This window comes from Anabrus simplex, chromosome 6, assembly GCF_040414725.1.
Source record: "Anabrus simplex isolate iqAnaSimp1 chromosome 6, ASM4041472v1, whole genome shotgun sequence".
Taxonomy (NCBI): Eukaryota; Metazoa; Arthropoda; class Insecta; order Orthoptera; family Tettigoniidae; genus Anabrus; species Anabrus simplex.
The window spans coordinates 334,701,052-334,714,313 of NC_090270.1; the positions used below are offsets into that span (position 1 = coordinate 334,701,052).

The 13,262-nt window shown below is 45.4% G+C and overlaps 1 long non-coding RNA gene across 1 annotated transcript in view; it reads right to left on the reverse strand.

The window, feature by feature from the left end:
• Window positions 1–471: 471 nt before the first annotated feature.
• LOC136875791 (uncharacterized) overlaps window positions 472–13,262 on the reverse strand; it is a 78,975-nt gene continuing 66,184 nt past the window's right edge. The window contains exon 3 of the long non-coding RNA XR_010860515.2: window positions 472–559. This is a non-coding gene — a long non-coding RNA (uncharacterized lncRNA). The remainder of the gene's footprint in view (window positions 560–13,262) is intronic.

Consider the following 13,262-nt stretch of genomic DNA (forward strand, 5'->3'; position numbering starts at 1 on the left):
TACAACTGGGGAGTATGACCGGTACCTCGCCCAGGTGGCCTTACCTGCTATGCTGAACAGGGGCCTTGTGGAGGGATGGGAAGATTGGAAGGGATAGGCAAGGAAGAGGGAAGGAAGCGGCCGTGGCCTTAAGTTAGGTACCATCCCGGCATTCGCCTGGAGGAGAAGTGGGAAACCACGGAAAACCACTTCCAGGATGGCTGAGGTGGGAATCGAACCCACCTCTACTCAGTTGACCTCCCGAGGCTGAGTGGACCCCGTTCCAGCCCTCGTACCACTTTTCAAATTTCGTGGCAGAGCCGGGAATCGAACCCGGACCTCCGGGGGTGGCAGCTAATCACGCTAACCACTACACCACAGAGGCGGACATTAATCTGAAATATTTGTAAATACTGTATAACGATAATAATATCTGTGATGACTTAGTAAGTATGTATAAAAGCAGAGTTTCGAGTGTAATCTTACCGTACTTGGTATCAGATGCCGTTAGGATTCGCTGCACCGCACTTTCGTCTCGCTGCAGGATCGCGGCCCGTAGGCTGCCAACTTCCATGGCCACCTGTAAGTGAGAGTCGTCTTGAATCATGCCTGAAGGTACTTGCATAATGGCATTGAAATGTAGCGTTTATTGACATTACAGCTGTAAAAACCCAACATTTTAAGCCGGCTGGTGCTTCCGTACAAGGATACACATTCACGGGACACAGGTTGGCTGTCTACTGGCTTTTGTGTGAAACTCAGTGATGATTCCTACCTTACAGCAGCTTGCTGTCATAAAAGCATATAACACCTTTCAATGGCCACAGTGTTGAGGTTTCTGAATACATCTAGTGATGGCAATCTTACTAAATTTGCTAGAGTTTTCCACTCTAGAAAGCCTAAGGTTTACTGGTTCTACTCACCTTCTTGTTTGTGTGCCTCACCGACTGAAGATGGGCAAACACCTTGGCTATGTGTTCTGTTGAAATAAAAAATGAAATGGCGTACGGCTTTTAGTGCCGGGAGTGTCCAAGGACAAGTTCGGCTCGCCAGGTGCAGGTCTTTCGATCTGACTCCCATCCAGGTTGACAGTCTAAGTGGAATCTTTGTTTCAGAAACTTTCGAAAGAGCATTTAAATTTTCATAATATGATATAGTGAATTTTTCTTCAACACCCTTTAATTCAGACGATTTTTTGTCTGGAGAACAAACAACAAAGAAGTACAAGAACTACTTGATGCACTGAGCCAGGAAATCGAGATGTATGGTATGAAAATCAAAGTCAAAGCCACCTCCATAGAGGCCATGAAGGCCCTTGGAGGAGTGGAAGGTAAAGGCTTACACCATTGTTAACCTCGGCACGTGATGGCACGCCTGGCCGCCTTTGCCCCCAGGAATTAACCTGGTAATCATTTTTGGTGTAGGCTGAGTGAACCTCAGGGCCATATGCACCTCCGGAAGTGGAAATCTCGTTTCTTAAATTGTACGACTTCCTGACGGGGATTCGAACCCACGTCCTTCCGGGCGAATCGAGCACGCCTTTACCGCCTCGGCCAGGCAGCCCCTGGTATGAAAAACAGTGCAGAGAAAAAGCAAGACCATGGCGATGCCAAGTGAAGAAACACAAGGGAATGGCGTTGTGAAAATTGGTGGTCAAAGCATTGAAATTGTTGACAGTTTCAAATACCTAGGGAGTGAATTAAGCAGAATACAAGGCTGGACATGGAGATTAGCAAAAGAGTGGAACGGGGCAATGCATTCTACCAGAGTGCAGGAAACTTTGTCTGGAATAAGAATGTCAATCAATCAATCAATCAATCAATACTGATCTGCATTTAGGGCAGTCGCCCAGGTGGCAGATTCCCTATTTGTTGTTTTCCTAGCCTTTTCCTAAATGATTTCAAAGAAATTGGAAATTTATTGAACATCTCTCTTGGTAAGTTATTCCAATCCCTAACTCCCCTTCCTATAAATGAATATTTGCCCCAGTTTGTCCTCTTGAATTCCAACTTTATCTTCATATTGTGATCCTTCCTACTTTTATAAACGCCATTCAAACTTATTCGTCTACTAATGTCATTCCACGCCATCTCTCCGCTGACAGCCCGGAACATACCACTTAGTCGAGCAGCTCTTCTTCTTTCTCTCAATTCTTCCCAACCCAAATATTGCAACATTTTTGTAACGCTACTCTTTTGTCGGAAATCGCCCAGAACAAATCGAGCTGCTTTTCTTTGGATTTTTTCCAGTTCTTGAATCAGGTAATCCTGGTGAGGGTCCCACACACTGGAACCATACTCTAGTATGTGTTGAGAGATAACGTAAAAACAAAACAAAAATGTATTATGCACCCATATTGACCAATGCAGCTGAGAGTTGGACAATGACAGGTAGAGAGGAGAGTAGAATTCAAGCCAGCAAGGTGAAATACTTAAGAAGTTTGATAGAAAAGACAAGGAAGCAAAGACTGGGATGCGAAGATATAAGAAAGGAGGTCGGAATGGAAAACCTAAACGTGAGAATTGATAGGAGTAAACTAAGATAGACCGGGCATGTTGGCCGTGCGGTTAGGGGCGCGCAGCCGTGAGCTTGCATCCGCGAATTAGTCGGTTAGAACCCTTCTGTCGACAGCCCTGAAGATGTTTATCCGTGGATTCCTATATTCACTCTAGGCAAATGCTTGGGATATACCTTAATTAAGGCCACGGTCGCTTCCTTCACACTCCTAGGTCTTTCCCATCCCACCTGTGTCGATGAGACGTAAAACAAACTGATAGCTGTAAAGTAAGATGGTCTGGACATGTAAAGAGGATGGAGAAGGAAAGAATAGCATAACAGATAATGGAGATGAAGTTTGAGGGAAAGGGAGCGAGAGGGAGACCAAGAAGAAGGTGGAGATAAAGAGAAGCGCAAGAAGAAGAAGAAACCTGCACAGGGACAAAATGATGCAAGAGGAAGGGGAGAGGAAGGTGAAGAAGAGCCATAAATGCTCCGACCTGGCAGGAGCTGGATGAGGGGAAAGGGGGATGAAGATAATAATATTGAACTTTGCTAAATTTATTATTCTTGCTTCCAAAATATGAACATTGCGATCTAACCAATGTTAAATTTATTTATTTATTTATTTATTTATTTATTTATTTATTTATTTATTTATTTATTTATACATTACATACATACATACATACATGCATACATACATACATACATACATACATACATACATACATACATACATACATACATTGCATTATAGACTGCTATGCCTTTCAGCGTTCAGTCTGCAAGCCTCTGTGAATTTACGAAACGTCGCCACAATCCTCGATTTGCAATTAGTGTTGTGGCCTCATTTAGTTCTATACCTCTTATCTTTAAATCGTTAGAAACCGAGTCTAACCATCGTCGTCTTGGTCTACCTCTACTTCTCTTACCCTCCACAGCAGAGTCCATTATTCTCCTAGTGAAACCGTACAGTGTCCTGTACAGCTCATTGAAATTATAGGTGCCTTTCTACTTCATTAAAATCACTCCTAAAGGTCGCGTCATTGGTAGCAGTATGGGCGATGGGGATCGAGCGGCGTCCGGCCAGAATGGAACCCGCGAAAGAGCGCCTGGAAAACAAAGGGAAGACAGAGCAGGAGCCAAGCCCCCGCGAAAATACCCTCTCAACTTGCAGAGAGAGCTAGAAGAGGACGCGATGCTGGAGTAGTCAGATACGCCCCGAGGTGTGGCTTAGCTTCCCAGAGTTCCAGACTAACATGAGGAACTTCCGGTTTTTTATGCACGTGTTACGGGTGCCAACGTCGGATTTTGGCGCGTAAAAATGGGATGATATTTTGATCCAGACGTAGGAAAATTATGTGAGACGCACCAATGAATAGAGCTGAATTTTCTGCGTTTCCCAGACTAAAAATATGTAATAATTTATTCAGGGGGAGAAAGGAGGTCACCGAATGTCCAGATGTAACATATTGCTAACACATGTGAATACAACAGCGTCACCCAAGCTAAGAGCCGCGCTCAAAAGAAGACTCCACCCCCAAGGGACGCTAATGAATTAATCAAAAGCGGGAAGCAAATTGCATAAAAACAGCCGATCGTAGGTCCAGCACGCCTTGCTCAAATGAAAGAGGAGATAGAGGGCCACAAGATGCACTATTTAAATGTCTTCAATTCTTGGTATGAAAGGAGCTCTTGTCCTTAATGAACCGTGAACGTTTACGCCCCCAGGCTTCCGTCGGGGAAAATAATATAGGCCGGGCTGGCCATCGCAGAAGACAGTTCTTTGCGGGTCGTTGAAAAGGGACATTGTGTCACGTTGTGCCACAGTTTTACAGTCCGAACCCATTGTCCGCTTACTAAGAGTGTTATTGTGTCAATCGTGGCCGTGAAGTACAAAGCCTTTGCGAAGTGTAAACGGGAGGCCAAACGAGCCTGGGTAAAGTGTCTCTGGGCCGCGTGTCAAACTAGTTAATCCGCGAGCATAATTTACAAACGAATAGCGGAAGACGGCTGGGACAGTGCCGGATTAAATGAGTCAATGATATTCATAAATTGGTATCACCCAAAGTGTTACTCTGAATCCGGGTGCTCGAGTCTCGTGAGCCACCCGATCCCTGTTGTGAACGCGCCCGCCGTGTTTTGAAAGACCGGCTTTTTCGTGGTGTAAACTCATGAAATAGAGGCCGAGTGACGAGTGGTGAAGTGTTACCTATTTTGGATTACTGTAAGATTTCAGCTGTGAACGAGTTCCCCAGGATGTCGGTTTTGTATGGACCAGGGATGAAGGACTGCACGCCCGCCACCAGCCCCGGGGTCATGCAGCACTAAACTCCACCATGGGTCTCCCGTGGAAGGAAAAACAACGGCCACCAAACAGATGAGTGATGTCCAAATCTAATTTCTTAAGCATGATAATGTAACCGGGGATAGGATTAGCTTTCTTTTGTAAATATCAAAATGTTGTAAGATAATGCATGTCCTAATATGAAAATTTTATTGATCTTTATAATGTTGAAGTAAATTCAAGGGAGCTGAATTCCCGGATGACCCATTTTTTTTCTTAATCATTAGCTTATCGTGAGGGTTATTTTTAGTAATATGTAGAATGTCCTAGCAAATATGGGAACACGGTTAGGAGAATATTTGAGTTCCCCTTAGGGGTGGCTGGAACAATAATGCTGGCGAGCAGGGAAAACCATGTCAAAATGTTGTTAGTTACTGTCCCACGTGGCTATCGTATATGCCGGGGAAACTCATGGGTCAGTCAGACAATGCATGCCTAGCTTACACATATAATCAGTGCATGTACAGCAAGAGAGAAGAAATCCCGACCGGGAGAGGTATATGCTGTGTTATTTAGGTAGTTGTGAGGGACCATGTCCAAGTCTCCCGTGATTTTTGATTAATTGGCCAGAATGTTTGGAGTGTTTTTTAAATCTATAGCCGGGGTGAGACCCAGAGGCAGGAGTCTCTAATCTTTGGTCAAAAGATTTAAATATAGGTATATTTCCTGTGCGAGGAGCGAGGAGTATGGAAAAAGTGGACTGAGGAGTCATGAGAGCCCTATGCCCAAGGAAAGAAGATACGCGATATGAGACGTAATGAGAGGGCCGAATGCCCGAGGAATTTACGATGAGATGAGTTAGAAGTGATCGTGCCCACAGTCGGCGTTCAGCGGTAGTAATGAGAAGGGAGAGAATAAAAGTGTATTTCTTGGGAACTCAGCGGTAAGATGATGTAAACAAATGAAATGGGCCAGGGATATGTGCCCCGGCTGGCCATGGTAATTGAGAGGTGTCAAGAACCTGCCGTGGCTAATGAATGAGTGATGGCTGTAGTAGCGAATGACCTTCCTTTTTTTGTGAGTATTTGCTCCTCGCCCCCTCACGACAGAGCTGGTCCCGCTGTGCTATTATAGTTAAGGTTTGAGGCTATGGGCTTCTCCCGTAAATTGCTGTTGTTTAACTGGTCCAACTAAAACACTGCCGGCAATGATATTATCACGCTGATTTAGAAGGTATTTAATAAATGAGTAGGGATCTCCCCCAGATATCCGGTGATATGAGACTGTAGCTAGTCTAGGGATTTTCAGAAAACCACAGTACCTCTCGGTCGGGAGTCGGCCAGTTCGACCCTGGATCATGATGGCGCCCTTGAGCGAGCTGCCCCAAGCTTGCGCCTTGGGCCGCAGACAGTGATAACCATGCTGTTTCTTTCTAGGAATTGCTCTCCTTTATGCATGAAGTGTATATATACATATATCTGTGTATGTTTCGTAATTATGTGCATATATTTTTGAGTTCAAACAGAACCTTTGTACAACGTTGCGTGGTCTTGGTGATAGATGAGCAAGTCCGGGGTTTAGCTAAATGGTATGTGTGTTTGTTTGTGTATTATGCAAATGTTTCTTTTAATATGGTAATTATGTAGCGTAGGCCCCGGTTATTTTCGTGCTAAGAACAGGAGGTAATATGTGAGTAGGGACATCAGATCATCTCACGGTGTGATCGACAGAATAATATAAAAATGTCATGAACGGTATGAACTAATGAGGAAAGATGAACGATAGCAATCGCGAAACCTCAATTACACCGTTATGCAGACGACGCCCATGGGCGATTCATATTTTAAAGTGATCGTTATTTTCTTTGCCTCCCATATGCGGAGAGTTCATTGTATAGAGCTGTATCAATTTCTTTAACATGTCATATTTGAATAAATTAGTATTCGTAACCCCTATTTTATGATTCTTGTCATTTGTAGCAGTGCTAAGCAGTATCCAGTAGGCATTTGAACCCAGAGATCCTACTTTCATATTATATACATAAGGCTCCATCTTAAGTATTTGTTTCTTTTTTTTTCTTTCTTTCGAACGTACCACTCCCCAAGTGCTCAGGCTGCCGGGCCAGCACAGAAAGTAGGAAGGGGAGCGGTTCGAAGCTCGTTAAGCAATTCGACCCGCTCTTCAATCCAATCTCATCCGTAGGTGTTTACCCCGTTACGCGGAGGCATTCTTATGCGTGGGTCATCCATTCGAGGCCCGGAAGGGTGTATACTTTGCGCCCTCCGGGGCGGGCCATTGTTTATAGTTTACGCTGGAGCATTTTTAGTAAGAGATAGGCCGCCCACAGGGAGGATTGTGTGCTATGATGGTGTTAAATTGCCAGGTTCGTGCCACAGTCTGATTACATTTGGTATCGAACGGGTTGGCAGTTATTTGAAATGGAGTACCCGCCACGTAACCGAACGGATGGAGACGTTAAGCACATGTCCGAAGTGCTAAGATTCATAATTATAGATTGGATACTGCAATGGTTGTTCAGATTGTGTGATACTCAGCAGGACTGTCATGGTCATCGTACGGGTGTGCGTAAGACACAACTCGTGATGATAACTCACACAAGATCAGCCATGAAAGGGAGCGACGTGAATAATAAATAGGATAGGAAAATGACAAGAACAGAAAAATCATGTGTCCAGTTTAAGTGGAGATCCGCAAGAGTGTCGCTCATAAATTAAAATTGGTACCCGGGACAGACTATGAAGTTGTCATTTCTTTGGGAGACAATGTTATGGTTCTCTCAGTGTGAGGTTAAAACGGCCGGAAAAATTCTTCAAATTTCGCCAGCTACGGGTATCAGCCAAAGAGTGTGCGCTGAGGTAACAACATTTGGCAGATATAAATATTTTTTTTTCGAGAGGGCTTTAGACGCCGCGGATAAGAGCAGGGTACCTCAACCCAGGCTCTAATTTTTGCGCAGTGACGGATGCGATGTTGCCAGTTTGAGACGGGTAATTGTCTGCTAACGTTATCTTATCAATCTCAAGGTGATAACATCCATTTGTGACTGGGGTATGCCTTGTTTCCGGCATACGTAAAATCGAGCCCACGGTAGGCCGCGCGCGAGACTGGAAAACTTATTCCAGGTTAAAAGGGCTAACGTAGAATCAGTATTATTATTGTTATTATTATTTTCGAGTGATATGATGAAATTTCCTATACAATGAATGGTGACGTTAATATGGTAGGGGGCGTGACACAAGCCGTTTGTAGGCCCAGTTTGGATTGATTTGTTGGAATTTCGAGTAAGGTTAGGTCACGCTGAAATTTGTATTAAATATTTGAATGTATCTATGCTTTCTGTCGATTACCGGTGGTCAATTTTCTGCCCACGGGAGATCCGCTTTCTCCAAAATTGAATTTAATATGGACACGGAGGTCATGAGGGATATGATGCGCCAATTATTGGCAGAACGCGAAGAAAAGGCAAAGGAAGACAGGGACCTTTCAAAGGAACAGTTAGAGAGAATGACGGAACGTGCAAATCAGCAGGCAGCAGATGTTAAAGCGCAGTTCGACAAGCAGGGAGAACTTTTAAAGGAACATTTCGAAGAAAAATTAGGCAAGCAGGCAGCAGGCTTTAAGGCTCAGTTTGACAGGCAGTCAGAGCTTCGCCAGGCTCAGGCGGCTACGAATAAGGCTTCGTTAGACGAGCTCGCAGAGGATATGAGATTAGGGCGTGAACGCAGCGACGAGAACGCCGCCAGACTGGAGGCAAAGATGACCGAGGCGTTAGAGGGGAAGTTAGAGGACGTCATCCAGCAATTAAAGCAAGTGGAGATTAGGGTGACAAATAGGATCGACGTGACGGACACCAGGGTAAGCGCGTGCGATGAAGAGATGGAGAAGGTGAGCACCCGCGTAGAGGATGTTGCAAGAGACGTGCTGGATACCAAGGCGGAAGTCCAAGAACTAAGGACACGGACGACGGAGGCCCTCGACAAAGTGGCGAATGAACTCAGTGACAGCATAGCCCAAGTGCAGGATACTGCGACAACCAAATTCAAGGAGGTCCAGACGCAGATGTACGATGAGGTCGAGAAGCTACGGAAGGAGATGACCGAAGAAATGGGAGTTGGACGGATCTGTAAAGTTTCTACAGAACATATAGTGAAAGGAGATAGGAACAACGGAGTAGAGAAGGTGGCCACTAAAAGGGATACCGAAATAGACGCATCCGAAACCCAGGGTGACGTCGAGGTAGATGAAACTGACATACGGCGACCACCAGGCTCGGAGATGTGTGACATGGCTGGCGGAGTGTACTCAAGAGTGGAAGAGATAATGGAGATAATAGATGACGTCGTGATAAGCCATCTGGAGTCGAGAGAAGAAGTAGAAACTGAATTGGTAGGAGCAGGAACAGCGAGAACGGCTAATGACATAGAAGCGTCAGTTGGAGGTACTGGGGAGTCGAACTCAGGACTAGAAGATAGGGAGTCACGTGTACATCAGGCAGATATCGAACTCAAACCAGAAGACTTAGTGGAAAGAGATGCGAACCCAGATGTCGAAAAGAAGTTCGAGATGGAAAGGTCAAGGAATGGAGCCAGGGAGTGTGACTCGTTAATGGACATAGCAATAGCCGTGGAACAGAGGGACACAAACTGCTGGGAGCAGGTAGTGAACTCCAAAGAAGAAAGGAAGGCATGGGGTCATCTGGGAGCAGAGCTGAAAGAAGGGGGCGAGCTATCTTTAAGTACCAAGGCCATTATGAGTGGACAAGAGGCGACAGGTGTATCCCTAGCTTATAATGAAAGAAAGGTCGCCAATGTAAATGTAATGGGAGACGTAAGTACGGGCGCTAATTCTCGTACGGAGCTAAGCGAACAGGTGATGGAGAACAAACAGTTTCAACCGGCTGGAGAATCGAACTGGGTATCTCAGCCCAGAGGACGGAAGAAGAAGGCGTCAGGTCGAAATAAAGGACGATACCGCTACAAGTACGGATGGTTCGCTAGACGGAGAAAGCTGCAGTTAAGAAGAGAGGAGCGACGCAACGGATGAATCATGATATCGCGACCAGTGAAGCGCACCTTACGTAATAATAGAGCTCGGAAGAAGGAGGACCGGTGCTGCTACGGGAACGTTAGCACAGGAAGGAAGAAAGAAGGGAAGAGTTGTGAACCTCATCCTAAGAAATGCAGAGGCAGGGGCATCCAATTAGACCCCCACGTCTCAGATTACGATCCCGGAGGGCGAAGAGAGGATCTACAGGAGTGATAGCGAATTGTGGTCGCACGAGGAACTGTATATTATGTAAATAAATTTCACCATAATTGTAAGCAAATGCTTTTTTGTCGCATATTTTAAGGGGGCACGAATATATTATTAATTACGCATCAGATGAGACCAAGTTGGAATCGACGGGCGTCCAGAAAGAGTAAAACTGAACTTGTGTGAAGACAACGGTGCAAGATGTCCAGGCATAAGCCGAGAAGAGTCTGAGAGCGAGGAATTATTACCATAGTTTGCAGAACTCTACATCGGAACCTAGAGAATAACACTTACGAAGTACAGTCAATGGACGGAAGAACAGAGACCACATACCACGCTGCGTATCTCAAATTTTACCACGCCCAGGACAACACCCTGAAGAAGGTCCGGATGAAGAAGAACCAGGAGAAGCCGGGGATGACGAGGACAACCCGGATCAAATGGAAGAAATGGAAGCCGATGAAGAAGATGATGCCGTGAATCACATTGTTTTCGAAGAAGGGAACGAGTCCGAGGCATCAGCCTGTGAAGATTGTCCAGAATGCTCTGAGAGGACCGGTATTAGGAACGCTTTAATTAATCTGTGCTACCAGATACAACTGGAAAACACAGAGTTGACCGAGAAGGTCTACAAGTTACGCGAACATGACCAGTGACTACTTTCCGAGACAGTTGAAAAGGAAAGAAAAATCCCGAGTTCGTGACTTTTCTTTGATGAAGCAGGGGGAGAATGAAACCGTACAGTGTCCTGTACAGCTCATTGGAATTATAGGTGCCTTTCTACTTCATTAAAATCACTCCTAAAGGTCGCGTCATTGGTAGCAGTATGGGCGATGGGGATCGAGCGGCGTCCGGCCAGAATGGAACCCGCGAAAGAGCGCCTGGAAAACAAAGGGAAGACAGAGCAGGAGCCAAGCCCCCGCGAAAATACCCTCTCAACTTGCAGAGAGAGCTAGAAGAGGACGCGATGCTGGAGTAGTCAGATACGCCCCGAGGTGTGGCTTAGCTTCCCAGAGTTCCAGACTAACATGAGGAACTTCCGGTTTTTTATGCACGTGTTACGGGTGCCAACGTCGGATTTTGGCGCGTAAAAATGGGATGATATTTTGATCCAGACGTAGGAAAATTATGTGAGACGCACCAATGAATAGAGCTGAATTTTCTGCGTTTCCCAGACTAAAAATATGTAATAATTTATTCAGGGGGAGAAAGGAGGTCACCGAATGTCCAGATGTAACATATTGCTAACACATGTGAATACAACAGCGTCACCCAAGCTAAGAGCCGCGCTCAAAAGAAGACTCCACCCCCAAGGGACGCTAATGAATTAATCAAAAGCGGGAAGCAAATTGCATAAAAACAGCCGATCGTAGGTCCAGCACGCCTTGCTCAAATGAAAGAGGAGATAGAGGGCCACAAGATGCACTATTTAAATGTCTTCAATTCTTGGTATGAAAGGAGCTCTTGTCCTTAATGAACCGTGAACGTTTACGCCCCCAGGCTTCCGTCGGGGAAAATAATATAGGCCGGGCTGGCCATCGCAGAAGACAGTTCTTTGCGGGTCGTTGAAAAGGGACATTGTGTCACGTTGTGCCACAGTTTTACAGTCCGAACCCATTGTCCGCTTACTAAGAGTGTTATTGTGTCAATCGTGGCCGTGAAGTACAAAGCCTTTGCGAAGTGTAAACGGGAGGCCAAACGAGCCTGGGTAAAGTGTCTCTGGGCCGCGTGTCAAACTAGTTAATCCGCGAGCATAATTTACAAACGAATAGCGGAAGACGGCTGGGACAGTGCCGGATTAAATGAGTCAATGATATTCATAAATTGGTATCACCCAAAGTGTTACTCTGAATCCGGGTGCTCGAGTCTCGTGAGCCACCCGATCCCTGTTGTGAACGCGCCCGCCGTGTTTTGAAAGACCGGCTTTTTCGTGGTGTAAACTCATGAAATAGAGGCCGAGTGACGAGTGGTGAAGTGTTACCTATTTTGGATTACTGTAAGATTTCAGCTGTGAACGAGTTCCCCAGGATGTCGGTTTTGTATGGACCAGGGATGAAGGACTGCACGCCCGCCACCAGCCCCGGGGTCATGCAGCACTAAACTCCACCATGGGTCTCCCGTGGAAGGAAAAACAACGGCCACCAAACAGATGAGTGATGTCCAAATCTAATTTCTTAAGCATGATAATGTAACCGGGGATAGGATTAGCTTTCTTTTGTAAATATCAAAATGTTGTAAGATAATGCATGTCCTAATATGAAAATTTTATTGATCTTTATAATGTTGAAGTAAATTCAAGGGAGCTGAATTCCCGGATGACCCATTTTTTTTCTTAATCATTAGCTTATCGTGAGGGTTATTTTTAGTAATATGTAGAATGTCCTAGCAAATATGGGAACACGGTTAGGAGAATATTTGAGTTCCCCTTAGGGGTGGCTGGAACAATAATGCTGGCGAGCAGGGAAAACCATGTCAAAATGTTGTTAGTTACTGTCCCACGTGGCTATCGTATATGCCGGGGAAACTCATGGGTCAGTCAGACAATGCATGCCTAGCTTACACATATAATCAGTGCATGTACAGCAAGAGAGAAGAAATCCCGACCGGGAGAGGTATATGCTGTGTTATTTAGGTAGTTGTGAGGGACCATGTCCAAGTCTCCCGTGATTTTTGATTAATTGGCCAGAATGTTTGGAGTGTTTTTTTAAATCTATAGCCGGGGTGAGACCCAGAGGCAGGAGTCTCTAATCTTTGGTCAAAAGATTTAAATATAGGTATATTTCCTGTGCGAGGAGCGAGGAGTATGGAAAAAGTGGACTGAGGAGTCATGAGAGCCCTATGCCCAAGGAAAGAAGATACGCGATATGAGACGTAATGAGAGGGCCGAATGCCCGAGGGATTTACGATGAGATGAGTTAGAAGTGATCGTGCCCACAGTCGGCGTTCAGCGGTAATAATGAGAAGGGAGAGGATAAAAGTGTATTTCTTGGGAACTCAGCGGTAAGATGATGTAAACAAATGAAATGGGCCAGGGATATGTGCCCCGGCTGGCCATGGTAATTGAGAGGGGTCAAGAACCTGCCGTGGCTAATGAATGAGTGATGGCTGTAGTAGCGAATGACCTTCCTTTTTTTTGTGAGTATTTGCTCCTCACCCCCTCACGACAGAGCTGGTCCCGCTGTGCTATTATAGTTAAGGTTTGAGGCTATGGGCTTCCCCCGTA